Below are 14,716 nucleotides of genomic sequence, written 5' to 3' on the forward strand. Positions count from 1 at the left end.
ATGTGTTGCTGGTTAAAGCACAGCAGGTTAGGCAGCATCCAAGGAACAGGAAATTTGACGTTTCGGGCCAGAGCCCTTCATCAGGAATGAGGAGTGTGTGCCAGGCAGGCTAAGATAAAAGGTAGGGAGGAGTGACTTGGGGGAGGGGCGATGGAGATGTGATAGGTGGAAGGAGGTCAAGGTGAGGGTGATAGGCCGGAGTGGGGTGGGGGCGGAGAGGTCAGGAAGAAGATTGCAGGTTAGGAGGGCGGTGCTGAGTTGAGGGAACCGACTGAGACAAGGTGGGGGGAGGGGAAATGAGGAAACTGGAGAAATCTGAGTTCATCCCTTGTGGTTGGAGGGTTACCAGGTGGAAGATGAGGCGCTCTTCTTCCAACTGTCGTGTTGTTATGTTTTGCCGGTGGAGGAGTCCAAGGACCTGCATGTCCTCGGTGGAGTGGGAGGGAGAGTTAAAGTGTTGAGCCACGGGGTGGTTGGGTTGGTTGGTCCGGGTGGCCCAGAGGTGTTCCCTGAAGCGTTCCGCAAGTAGGCGGCCCGTCTCCCCAATATAGAGGAGGCCACATCGGGTGCAGCGGATGCAATAGATGATGTGTGTGGAGGTACAGGTGAACTTGTGGCGGATATGGAAGGATCCCTTGGGGCCTTGGAGGGAAGTAATGGGGGAGCTGTGGGCGCAAGTTTTACATTTCCTGTGGTTGCAGGGGAAGGTGCCGGGAGTGGAGGTTGGGTTGGTGGGGGGTGTGGACCTGATGAGGGAGTCACAAAGGGAGTGGTCTTTGCGGAACGCTGATAGGGGAGGGGAGGGAAATATATCCCTGGAGGTGGCGGAAATGACGGCGGATGATAAGCTGTATACGGAGGTTGGTGGGGTGGTAGGTGAGAACCAGTGGGGTTCTGTCTTGGTGGCGGTTGGAGGAGCGGGGCTCAAGGGCGGAGGAGCTCTTCCTCCCTCTACAATTTTATCTTAGCCTGCCTGGCACACTCTCCTCATTCCTGATGAAGGGTTCTGGCCCGAAACGTCGAATTTCCTATTCCTTGGATGCTGCCTGACCTGCTGTGCTTTAACCAGCAACACATTTTCAGCTCTGATCTCCAGCATCTGCAGACCTCACTTTTTACTTAGCCAAGTGGATAGGGTTTTTAAGAAAGAATATGGTGTTTAGCTTTCATTAACAGGGGGATCGAGTTTAAGAGCCACGAGGTTTTGCTACAGCTCTACAAGTCCTGGTGAGACCACACTTGGAATATTGTGTCCAATTCTGGTCGCCCTACAATAGGAAAGATACAGAGGCTTTGGAGAGGGTGCAAAGAAGGTTTACCAGGATGCTGCCTGGACTGGAGGGCTTGCCTAATGAAGAAAGGTTGAATAAGCTCAGACTGTTCTCTCTGGAGAGAATGAGGAAGAGAGGAGACCTGATCAAGGTTTACAATGTAATGAGAGGCATGGATAGAGTCGATGGCCAGAGACCTTTCACCAGGGCATTGATGGCATGAGGGGTCATCGTTTTAAGATATTCAGAGGAAGGTATAGAGGTGACATTAGAGGTAGGTTCTTTACACAGAGAGTTGTGAATGCATGGAAGGCGTTGCCAGCGGTGGTGGTGGAAGCAGAGTCATTGGGGACATTTAAGTGACTGCTGGACATGCACATGGATAGCCGTGAGTTGAGGGGTGTGTAAGTTAAGTTATTTTATTTTAGATTAGGAATAATCCTTGGCTCAATATCATTGCCAAAGGACTTGTTCTGTGCTGTACTTTTCTATGTTCTGTGGATAGTGAGGAGGATTGCCAGAGGATACAACAGCTTTTCATTAGTTTAGGGACTTAAGTCGAGAAATAACAGATGGAATTTAATCCGGAAAAATGATAGATAATGCATTTTGGAAGATCTAATGCAGGAGGGAAATATCCAATAAATGACAAAATGCTTAGAAGCATCTATGTACGGAGGGATCTATGTACACACGTCCACAGTTCCCTGAAATTGGCAACACAAGTGGATAAGGTGGTCAAGAAGGCATGCTTTTCTTCATCAGTCAGGACATAGAGAATAAAAAATCATGTTGCTGCTGTAGTTAGGCCACATTTGGAATATTGTGCACAGTTCTGGCCACACACTTGCAGAAGGATGTAGAGAGGGTACAGAAATGATTTACCAGGATGTTGGCTGGTTGGGAAAGTTTTAGCTGTGAGATGAGACTGGACAAATTTGGTTTGTTTCCACTTGAATGTCAGAGGCTGAGCAGTGACCTGATCGAAGTTTACAAAATTGAGGGGTGTGGATTGAATGAATAGTTGGACTCTTTTTCCCAGGGTAGAAACATCAATTACTCGGGGATGTAAGATTAAGGTAAAAGAGAGTAAATTTAAAGGAGATGCATGAGGCAGGTTTATTTTCACACAGAGGGTGGTAAGTGCTTGGAATACATTGCCTAAGAAGTGATGGAGGCAAATACAATTGCACCTTTTAAGAGTGGCCTTGACAGATACATGGATTGGCAGAGGTAGAGGGATATGGACAGTAAAAGGCAAAAGGTTTTTAACTTTAGGAAAGAATCATGTGTTGGTGCAGATTCAGTGGGCCACGGGGCTGTTACTGTGCTCTATTGTTCTTTCTTCTTACCTTTATCCCACATTCGGGATCAAAAATGTCAGAGCACTGTGACTAGTACATTCCAGGCTTCTGAGTTCATTGTTTTTGTCATTTCATCACATCTTTATTCCATTTCAGTTAATCATACTGAATTTGCATAGTTTTAAAATAATACACTACTGGAATATATAAACAATGACACTGTCACATATTACAAACTGCAACAACAATGAGACAACATGTGGTCAAAAGCAGGTAAGAGTATGTGATAAATGAAGGAAAAGAATCAGTTCCATACTTGTGGTCAGAAAAATCACTGCTTTACAATGTATTGTTTCCTTACTGCTGTGGTATATAAACAGCAAAACAGGAGCAGAGAACAGACAGAGGGAAGCAGAGAACAGAAGTCATCTTCACCGTCCATTTGGTCAAAATGAAAACGTTTCTCTTCATTTTTGCTGCAGTCCAGATCCTCTCCTCTTGTGGCGAGTATTAAATTCTGGCTTTGAATGATTTGAATAGGGGGTTTGTTGTTCTCATGTTGGGTAATAGCCCAATGATAATAGGTCAAAAATACATTGTTATTTAAACCCCTTTGCTTTTTGATTCAGGAGGATCTCGTGAAAATTCTACTTTCCCAGAGGTACAGGAAATACTAACTGCAACGGTTATCGCGGTGAATGAAGATTCTACACTTAATAACCACCTTCCTGTGGCAAATGGTGAAGTAAATGTAAGTGCTGCCAAATCCAAAAGTTAATATTTATCAAATAAAATAATGAGCTGTGGATTTTGGAAATCTGAAACAAAAAGAGAAATTACTGGAGAAATTCAGCAGGTCTGGCAGCCCTTATGGAGAGAAAGCAGAGTTAACATTTTGAGTTTGGTGATAGCTATAAAAAGGTCAAAAATCAAATGACACCAGGTTATAGTCCAATAGGATTCAAACTAACCTGCTGAACTATCACCTGGTGTCATTTGATTTTTGACCTTAACCACACTCATCCAATTCTGGCATCTCCACATCCAGGAACGATGGTATTTACACTGAAGACAGGGTTTGTAGGGAAAGAATAAGCAAACAGGTAGAGACAGAGCCCAGAGAGAGAGAGAGGAACCAAGTCAGGCAGACAAAGGGATACATAATGGTATACCAGGGATGGAGAGAGACAGAGAGAGACAGAGAGACACTGACAAACGGTGAAAATGGATCGTATGTCATGAATGCAGCTCATGTCATGAGAGGATCTGGTGGTGGGGGGGTGGGCCGGGGTGTGTGGGTAAAAGACATGGAAGAGCGTGTTCAGCTTCTAAAATTGTTGAACATGATATTGAGTCCCGAAGGCTGTTCTATCGCTCTAGTACGTCGGATGGTTCAGTATTTGTCCAATCTGTGCAGGAGAATTTCCTGACACAGTATGTCGAAGGGTTGACAAGGCGGGAGGCCACACTGGATCTGGTGCTGGGTAACGAACCAGGCCAGGTGTTTGATTTAGTTGTAGGTGAGCACTTTGGAAAGAGTAACCACATTTAGTTTAGCAATGGAAAGGGATAGGTATGTGACACAGGTCAAGAGTTATTGATGGGGCAAGGGCAATTAGGCAAGACTTAGGAAGCATGTAATGGTGTAGCAAAATGCAAGGGATGGGAATAATCGAAATGTGGAGCTGTTTAAGGAACAGGTATTGCGTGTCCTTGATAGGTATGTCCCTGTCAGGCAGGGAGGAAGTGATAAGGTAAGGGAACTGTGGTTTACTACAGAAATTAGTAGAGGGAGGCTAATGTGATGATGAGATGGGGTGGTTCAGATGAGGCGATGGAGAGTTACAGATTAGCTAGGAAGAATTTAAAGAGAGAGTTAAGAAAACCAAGGGGGGGACACGAGCAGTCTTTAGCAGGTAGAATAAAGGAGAACCATAAAGCTTCCGATAAGTATTGATGAATAAAAGGATGTCTAGGGTAGGAATAGGTCCAGTCAAAGACAGAAGTGGGAAGCTGTGTGTAAACCCTGGGGAGATCAGAGAGGTCCAAATTGAATATTTCTCATCAGTTTTCACTCAGGAAAAGGAGAATACTGTGGAGGTGAAGACTAACCTACGTTTTATTAGACTAGAAAGGATTGAGGTTAGTAAGGAGGAGGTGTTATCAATTCTAGAAAGTGTGAAATTGATAAGTCCTCTGGACCAGATGGGATTTTTCCAAGAATTCTCTGGGAAAATAGGAAGCAGATGGTAGGGCCTTTGGCTTTAATCACATCCGAGGAATAGGAAATTCGACGTTTCGGGCATAAGCCCTTCATCAGGAATGAGGAGAGGGTGCCAGACAGGCTAAGATAAAAGGTAGGGAGGAGGGACTTGGGGGAGGGGCGATGGAGATGTGATAGGTGGAAGGAGGTCAAGGTGAGGGTGATAGGCCGGAGTGGGGTGGGGGCGGAGAGGTCAGGAAGAAGATTGCAGGTTAGGAGGGCGGTGCTGAGTTGAGGGAACCGACTGAGACAAGGTGGGGGGAGGGGAAATGAGGAAACTGGAGAAATCTGAGTTCATCCCTTGTGGTTGGAGGGTTCCCAGGTGGAAGATGAGGCGCTCTTCCTCCAACCGTCGTGTTGTTATGTTTTGCCGGTGGAGGAGTCCAAGGACCTGCATGTCCTCGGTGGGGTGGGAGGGAGAGTTAAAGTGTTGAGCCACGGGGTGGTTGGGTTGGTTGGTCTGGGCGTCCTAGAGGTATTCTCTGAAGCGTTCCGCAAGTAGGCGGCCCGTCTCCCCAATATAGAGGAGGCCACATCGGGTGCAGCGGATGCAATAGATGATGTGTGTGGAGGTACAGGTGAACTTGTGGCGGATATGGAAGGATCCCTTGGGGCCTTGGAGAGAAGTGAGAGAGGAGGTGTGGGCGCAAGTTTTGCATTTCCTGCGGTTGCATGGGAAGGTGCCGGGAGTGGAGGTTGGGTTGGTGGGGGATGTGGACCTGACGAGAGAGTCACGAAGGGAGTGGTCTTTGCGGAACGCTGATAGGGGAGGGTAGGGAAATATATCCCTGGTGGTGGGGTCCGTTTGGAGGTGGCGGAAATGATGGCGGATGATACGTTGTATATGGAGGTTGGTGGGGTGGTAGGTGAGAACCAGTGGGGTTCTGTCTTAGTGGCGGTTGGAGGGGCGGGGCTCAAGGGCGGAGGAGCGGGAAGTGGAGGAGATGCGGTGGAGGGCATCGTCGATCACGTTTGGGGGGAATCTGCGGTCCTTGAAGAAGGAGGCCATCTGGGCTGTGCGGTGTGGGAACTGGTCCTCCTGGGAGCAGATGCGGCGGAGACGAAGGAATTGGGAATATGGGATGGAGTTTTTACAGGGGGTAGGGTGGGAGGACCAACCAACCCAACCACCCCGTGGCTCAACAGTTTAACTCTCCCTCCCACTCCACCGAGGACATGCAGGTCCTTGGACTCCTCCACCAGCAAAACATAACAACACGACGGCTGGAGGAGGAGCGCTCATCCTCCGCCTGGGAACCCTCCAACCACAAGGGATGAACTCAGATTTCTCCAGTTTCCTCATTTCCCCTCCCCCCACCTTGTCTCAGTTGATTCCCTCGAACTCAGCACCGCCCTCCTAACCTGCAATCCTCTTCCTGACCTCTCCGCCCCCACCCCACTCCGGCCTATCACCCTCACCTTGACCTCCTTCCACCTATCACATCTCCATCGCCCCTCCCCCAAGTCCCTCCTCCCTACCTTTTATCTTAGCCTGCTGGACACACTTTCCTCATTCCTGATGAAGGGTTTATGCCCGAAACGTCGAATTTCCTGCTCCTTGGATGCTGCCTGACCTGCTGTGCTTTAACCAGCAACACATTTTCAACTGTGATCTCCAGCATCTGCAGACCTCACTTTTTACCCTTTGGCGTTGATCTTTGAGTCGTCATTGTCCATAGGTTTAGTACCAGAGGACTGGAGGATTGCAAACGTTGTGCTCTTGTTCAAGAGGGGCAGTAGAAATAACCTAGGTAATTATCGACCAGGGAGCCTTAAGTCTGTTGTAGGAAAATTTTTGAAAAAGATTATAAGAGATAGGATTTATAATCATCTTTGGAAAGAATAACAGGAAGGCAGAATACTGGGTCAATGTAAAGATTCTTGATAGTGTGGATAGATTTATGTGGATTAGTGTGGATAGATTAATGGTGATAGATTTAAGACAGATGTCAGAGGCAGGTTCTTTACACAGAGAGTGGTAAGAGCATGGCATGCCCTGTCTGCCAATGCAGTTAACTCGGCCACAGTAGGGGAGTTTAAACAGTCCTTGGATAAGTACATGGCTGAGGATGGGATTGTGGAGGAGGATGGGCTTAGATTAGTTCACAGGTTAGCGCAACATCGAGAGCTGAAGGGCCTTCTCTGCGCTGTATTGTTCTATGTTTTATTTTCCTCCAACTTGCTCTATGCCTCGCTGGAGTATTGCCGGAAGCCTGAGACAGAGATGTGGACCAGGGTGAGTCACAGCTACAGAAACAAAGGTTGTTGAGGAAGGTTTGTTCACTGAGTCAGTATGGGTGGAAGTTAGGAACAGCAAGGGAACAGCCACCTCATTGGGGGTTTTCTAAAGACCACCTAATAGCAGTAGAAAGATTGAAGACCTCATAGGCAGGCAGATTCTGGAAAAATGCAGAAGTAGCAGGGTTGTTATTATGGGTGATTTCAACTTTCCCAATATTGACTGGAACCTCCTCAGTGCAGATGGTTTGGATGGAGCAATTTTTGTCAGGTGTGTCCAGGAGGGTTTCCTTACTCAGTACGTAGACAGACCGCCAAGGGGAGAGGCCATTTTGGATTTGGTGCTCGGCAATGAGCCAGGACAGGTGTCAGATCTCACGGTGGGAGAGCACTTTGGTGACAGTGATCACAACTGCCTCACATTTAGCATAGCTTGGAGAGGGAAAGGAGCAGTTACCAAGGGAAGATATTTAATTGGGGAAAAGGAAATTATGACGCTATCAGACAGGAATTGGGAAGTACAGACTGGGAGCAATTGTTCCACAGAAAGGGCACAGCAGACATGTGGAGACTATTTAAGGAACATTTATTGCAAGCGAAGCATAAATTTGTTTCTCTGAGACAGGTAAGGAGGGGTAAAATTAAGGAACCTTGGATGACGAGAACAGAGGAGCTTCTCATCAAAAGAAAGAAGGCAGCTTATGTAAGGTGGAGGAAGCAAGGATCTAGAGGATTACAGGCTTACTAGAAAGGAGCTCAGAAATGGATTGAGAGAGCCATGAGGGGGTACGAAAAAGGCTTGGCAAGGAGGATTTGGGAGAAACCAAAGGCATTTTGCTTATACGTGAGGAATAAGAGAATGATCAGGGAGAATGTAGGGCCGGTCAGGGATAGCGGAGGGAACATGTGCATGGAGTCTGAGCAGATAGGGCAAGCCTGAAATGAGTTTTTTTGCTTCGATTTTCACCAAGGAAAGGGACTTTGTTGTAAATGAGAACTTTGAGGAGCCGGGAAACAGGCTCGATCAGGATGTAGGTTTGCTCACTGATCTGTAAGGTTCATTTCCAGACGTTTCATCACCCTACTAGGTAACATCTTCAGTGGGCCTCCAGGCGAAGCAGTGTACATGATTCCTGCTTTCTATTTATATGTTTGGGTTTCTTTTGGTTGGTGAAGTCATTTCCTGTGTTGACATCATTTCCTGCGATGACATCATTTCCTGTTCTTTTTCTCAGGGGCTGGTAAATGGAGTCTAACTGGATGTGTTTGTTGATAGAGTTCCGGTTGGAATACCATGCTACTAGGAATTCTCATGCGTGCCTTTGTTTGGCTTGTCCTAGGATGGATGTGTTGTCCCAGTCGAAGTGGTGTCCTTCCTCATCCGTATGTGAGGATACTAGTGAGAGAGGGTCATGTCATTTTGTGGCTAGTTGGTGTTCATGTATCCTGGTGGCTAGTTTTCTGCCTGTTTGTCCAATGTAGTGTTTGTTACAGTCCTTGCACGGTATTTTGTAAATGACATTAGTTTTGCTCATTGTCTGTATAGGGTCTTCCAAGTTCATTAGCTGCTGTTTTAGTGTGTTGGTGGGTTTGTGGGCTACCACGATGCCAAGGGGTCTGAGTAGTCTGGCAGTCATTTCTGAGATGCCTTTAGTGTAGGGGAGAGTGGCTAGGGTTTCTGGGCATGTTTTGTCTGCTTGTTTGGGTTTGTTGCTGAGAAATTGGTGGACTGGGTTCATTGGGTCCCCATTCTTTTTGAATACACAGTGTAGGTGATTTTCCTCTGGTCTGCATTGTTCCTCTGTGCTGCAGTGTGTGGGGCTCATTGGAATAATGTTCTGATGCAGCTTCGTTTGTGGGTGTTGGGATGATTGCTTCTGTAGTTCAGTATTTGGTCTGTATGTGTTGTTTTCCTATAGACACTGGTTTGAAGTTCTCCATTGGCTGTTTACTCCACTGTGACATCTAGGAATGGCAGATTGTTGTTGCTTTCCTCCTCTTTAGTGAATTTTATGCCAGTAAGGGTATTATTGATGGTCTTGAAGATTTTTTCTAATTTGTTTCATTTAGTGGTGACAAAGGTGTCATCCACGTAGCAGACCCAAAGTTTGGACTGGATGGTTGGCAGAGCTGTTTGTTTGAGTCTCTGCATTACTGCCTCTGCTAAGAACCCTGATATCGGAGATCCCATGGGTGTTCTGTTGGTTTGTCTGTCAGTTTTGTTGTTGAAGGTGAAGTGGGTGGTAAGGTGTAGCTCCACTAGCTTGACGATACTGTCCTTCCTGATGAAGTTGGTGGTGTTTGGTGTATGTGAGTTTAGGTCTTAGTGTAGTCAGCATTTCCTTGGCCAGGTTAATGCTGATTGATGTAAACAGGAGTGTTATATCAAAGGAGATAATTACTTCATCCTTTTCTATCTTGGTGTCTTTGATGGTCTTCAGGAATTCTTGGGTGGAGTGGATGGAGTGGCGTGAGCTTTCTACTAAGTGCTTTAGTCTTTTGTGGAGCTTCTTGGCTAATCTGTAATTTGATGTTCCAGATAGCGAGATGATGGATCTGAGGGGGGCTCCTGGTTTGTGAATTTTGGGTAATTTGTAGTAGCGTGGTGTGTTGGATCCGTCTGGTTTCATTTTTGGGAAGTTGGTCTTCTTTATTTCTCCACATTTCTGAAGTTTTTTGAGTAGGGCTGTGATTTGGTTCTCTAGTTGTGGGGTCAGATCTATCGCCACTTGTTGGCAAGTGTTGGTATCTGCAAGTAGTGCATTCATTTTTTCAATTAAGTCTCTTCGATTTAGAATGAGTGTCAAGTGTCCTTTGTCTGCAGGTAGGATAACAATGTTTTTCTCATTTTTTAGTCTTTCCAGTGTTTTCCTTTCTTGTGTATTGATTATGTTTTCTTCCTTTTTTTGCTTAATGTTGGTGTGATTACATGTCTGATGGTTTGCTGGGTCTCTTTTTGGAGTTGGCTGTCTTTTAGTGTTGTTTCTAAGGCTGCTAAGAAATCTTTCTTGTCCGCATCCTGGCAGTTGTAATGTAATCCTCTTTCTAAGATGGCTTTTTCAGTGTCTGTTAAGGGTCGGTCAGATCAGTTTTTTATCCATACTTCAGTGTTGTCAGTGTTGTTACTTTATTAAGTTTGTCTAGTTTCTTCTGCAGGCCTAGTTTTTTTTTCATTTTCTGTGTTTGTCGCTGTCTAATATCTATGGCTTGTTTGTACTGTGTCTGTCCATTCATGGTCTGTTGCCTGAGTGAGTAAAGATTTTTGGTGCAAAATTTCCAGGTTGTATTTATGGAGTCTGTTGTGGGCATCATTAATCATTCCTCTCAGCATTCTGAGGCTGTTTTGCTCTGCTATTCTTATGGATAGTGGGGTGTTAAGGGGGAGGTTTGTATTGAAGACATTTCGATAGGACCTGTTTGCTTAGGCATTTGTACAGGAAGTACAGCTGTTTGCGGGTGGCACTCTGTCGCTTCCCATTTTCGGGCCATTGTTAGCGTATTGCACCCATCGGTATTCATGAGTTTTGAGAAGATTAGTAGCTCAGGTTGAGGTTCTGGATGTTGGTTTGCTCACTGAGCTGGAAGGTTCATTTCAGGCTTGACCAGTTCAAGATTGATGAAGTTGATGTGCTGGAAATTTTGGCAAACATTAAGATTGATAAGACCCCAGAGCCAGACCAGATTTATCCTTGGCTGCTCCGGGAAGCGAGAAAGGAGGTTGCTAAGCTGGTGGCAAAGACATTTGCTTCCTCACTCTCTGCGGGAGTCGGACTAGAGGATTGGAGGGAGGCAAATGTTGTTCCTCTTTTCAAGAAGGGTAATAGGGAAATCCCTGGCAATCATAGACCAGTCAGTCTTATGTCTGTGGTCAGCAAAGTTTTGGCAAGAATTCTGAGGGATAGAATTTATGACTATTTGGAAAAGAATAGAATGATTAAAGGCAGTCAGCGTGACTTCGTGAGGGGCAGGTCATGCCTCACAAAGCTTATTGAATGTTTTGAGGAGGTGACAAGACAGGTCGACAATGGTTGAGCAGTGGATGTGGTGTATATGGACTTCAGCAAGACATTTGATTACGTTCCCCATGGTAGGCTCATTCATAAAGTCAGGAAGTATGGGATACAGAGAGATTATGAGGAGCATGGAGGGAGTGGACAGGAAGGAACTTTTTCCCTTGATGAGGGATCAATGACCAAGGGTTATAGGATTAAGATAAAAAGCAGGTGGTCTAGAGGGGACGTGAGGAAAGAATATTTTGATCAGAGGGTGGTGGGAATCTGGAACTCTCTACCTGTACAGATGATAGAAACAGAACCCTCATCACAGTTACGAAGTGTTTAGATGTGCATTTTGTGATGCTGAACTGAGAAGGCTGTGGACCAAGTGATGGAAAAATGGGATTCAAATTATTAGGTGCCTGTTTTTAATTGACAGTATTGATGGGCCGAAGGGTATATTCTGAGCTGCAGCTCTCTATAACTCTGGCTCTAATAGGACCCATAGATGACACGCTTGACCCCATCACATCTCAAGCTAAATGCATGCTCACATGCTGCCTGATCAGATGGGCCAAGGAGTGGCAGATGGAGTTTAATTCATATAAGTGTGAGGTATTGCATTTTGGTAAGGTAAGTTAGGGCAGGACTTATACACGTAATGGCAGGGTCCTGGAGAGACCTCAGAGTGAAGGGTCCTAGTTCCTTGAAAGTGGAGTTGCAGATGGATAGGATAGGGAAGAAGGCGTTTGGTAGGCTTGCCGTTATTGGTCAGTGCATTGAGTATAGAAGTCAGGAGGTCATGTTGCAGCTGTACAGAATATTGATTGGCCACTTTTGGAATATTGCATTTAATTCTGGACTCCCTGCTATTGGAAATATGTTGTGAAACTTGAAAGGGTTCAGAAAAGATTTACAAGAATGTTGCCAGGGTTAGAGGGTTGGAGCTGCAGAGAGAGGCTGAATAGGCTGGGGTTGTTTTCCCTGCAGTGTCAGAGACTGAGGGGTGACCTCATAGAGGTTTAGAAGATTGATTGATTGATTGATTGATTGATTTATTGTCATGTACCTAAGTACAGTGAAAAGCTTTGTTTGCGAGCATTACAGGCAGCTCACAGAAAGCAAGGATGTACAGATCACTGAGTGCTTGACAGAGTGGGGCATACAGGATACACTGCATAGCAGGTGCACAAACCAAGATCAAGATTAACAAGATCAACATTATTTGAAGTTAGAGTCCATTCATCAGTCTAATAGCAAGAGGGAAGAAGCTATTTCTTGAACCTGTTGGTGCATCTATTCAAGCTTCTGTATTTTGGAGGAGAGCATTACCGGGTGGGAGGGGTCTTTGATGCTGTTGGCAGCCTTTCTGTGGCAACAAGAAATGTTAATGGAATCCATGGATGGGAGGTTGGCTGCCGTGATGGTATGGACTGTTTACACCATCTTCTGTAGTTTCTAACAGCCCTGAACAGAGCAGTTGCCTTCCTAGGCCATTACGCATCTGGACAGTATGCTCTCAATGGTACAACTGTAAAATTTGGTGAGGGTCCTTATAGATATGCTGAATTTTCTGAGCCACCTGAGGAAAAATAAATCATGAGGGGCACAGATAGGATGAATAGCTAAGGTCATTTTCTCAGGGTAGGGCAGTTCCAAACTAGAGGGTATAGATTTAAGGTGAGAGGGGAAAGAGTTAAAAGGGACCTAAGGGCAACTTTTTCACACTGCGGGTGGTACGTGTATGGAATCAGCTGCCAGAGGATGTGGTGGTGGAGGCTGGCACAATGACAACATTGAAAAGGCATCTGGATGGCTACATGAATAGGAAGGGTTCAGAGGGACAGGAGCCAAATGGGACTAGACTAATTTAGGATATCTGGCCAGCATGGATGGGTTAGAATGAAGGGCTTGTTACCATGTTGTACAGCTCTATGATTCTTTCACACTCCAAACACAACATCGAACCCAAACACAACCTCAAGTCCAATCACAACTTTGTGTGATGGCCTTTCATTGGTTCAATTCTCAAGAACTTAACCAGTTATGTGCATGTTGTTCTAGTGGTTACACTGGAAAATATGATGAAGTTCCATCTCTAATCATCCCACCAGAAACATCTAAATGTGGCAGTGGCTATCAGGAATGGTACATGAGAAATTCTCCACAGAGCAATTTTCACAAAATCATATTGAGATCTACACAAAAGTATTTACCCTAATGAGAAAACAACGTCCCATATTAGAAAAAGCCTTTGATGTTTACAGTATCCAAGCATCTTGGCACATGGACTTCCACTCAGCATCCGTCACGTTTTCATGAAATTGGCTTGTTTGAGACGCTCTTATTGAATGACAATATTATCTTTTGTGCTTTCAGGAAACTGCTCCCTCTAAAATCCAGATCACATTTGAAGGCACTGTAATTCCAAAGCCTGAGCTGCAAATTAGTAACATCAATGTAACATCATCCACATTGAATGGGACCAACGGAACAACAACTCCAGCAATGACTCCGAGTCCAACATCAACACCAAACACAACATCAACACCAAACACAACATCCACACCAAACACAACCTCCACACCAAACACAACCTCCACACCAAACACAACCTCCACACCAAACACAACATCGACACCAAACACAACATCGACACCAAACACAACATCCACACCAAACACAACATCCACATCAAACACAACATCCACATCAAACACAACATCGACACCAAACACAACATTGACACCAAACACAACATTGACACCAAACACAACATTGACACCAAACACAACATTGACACCAAACACAACATCGACACCAAACACAACATCGACACCAAACACAACTTCCACACCAAATACAACATCCACACCAAACACAACCTTGACACCAAACACAACATCCACACCAAACACAACATCCACACCAAACACAACATCCACACCAGTCACAACCTCCACACCAAACACAACATCCATACCAAACACAACACCCACACCAAACACAACACCCACACCAAACACAACATTGACACCAAACACAACCTCCACATCAAACACAACCTCCACATCAAACACAACATTGACACCAAACACAATATCCACACCAAACACAACATCCACACCAAACGCAACATCGACACCAAACACAATATCCACACCAAACACAACATCGACACCAAACACAACATCGACACCAAACACAACATCCACACCAGACACACTCTCCACACCAAACACAACCTTGACACCAAACACAACATCCACACCAGACACAACATCCACACCAAACACAACATCGACACCAAACACAACCTTGACACCAAACACAACATCAACACCAAACACAACATCCACACCAAACACAACATCGACACCAAACACAGCATCCACACCAAACACAACATCCACACTAAACACAACCTCCACACCAAACACAACATCGACACCAAACACAACATCGACACCAAACACAACATCCACACCAAACATAACATCCACACCAAACACAACATCCACACCAAACACAACATCGACACCAAACACAACATCGACACCAAACACAACATCGACACCAAACACAACATCGACACCAAACACAACATCGACACCAAACACAACATCCACATCAAACACAACATCG

The sequence above is a fragment of the Hemiscyllium ocellatum genome, chromosome 8, assembly GCF_020745735.1.
Source record: "Hemiscyllium ocellatum isolate sHemOce1 chromosome 8, sHemOce1.pat.X.cur, whole genome shotgun sequence".
Lineage (NCBI taxonomy): Eukaryota > Metazoa > Chordata > Chondrichthyes > Orectolobiformes > Hemiscylliidae > Hemiscyllium > Hemiscyllium ocellatum.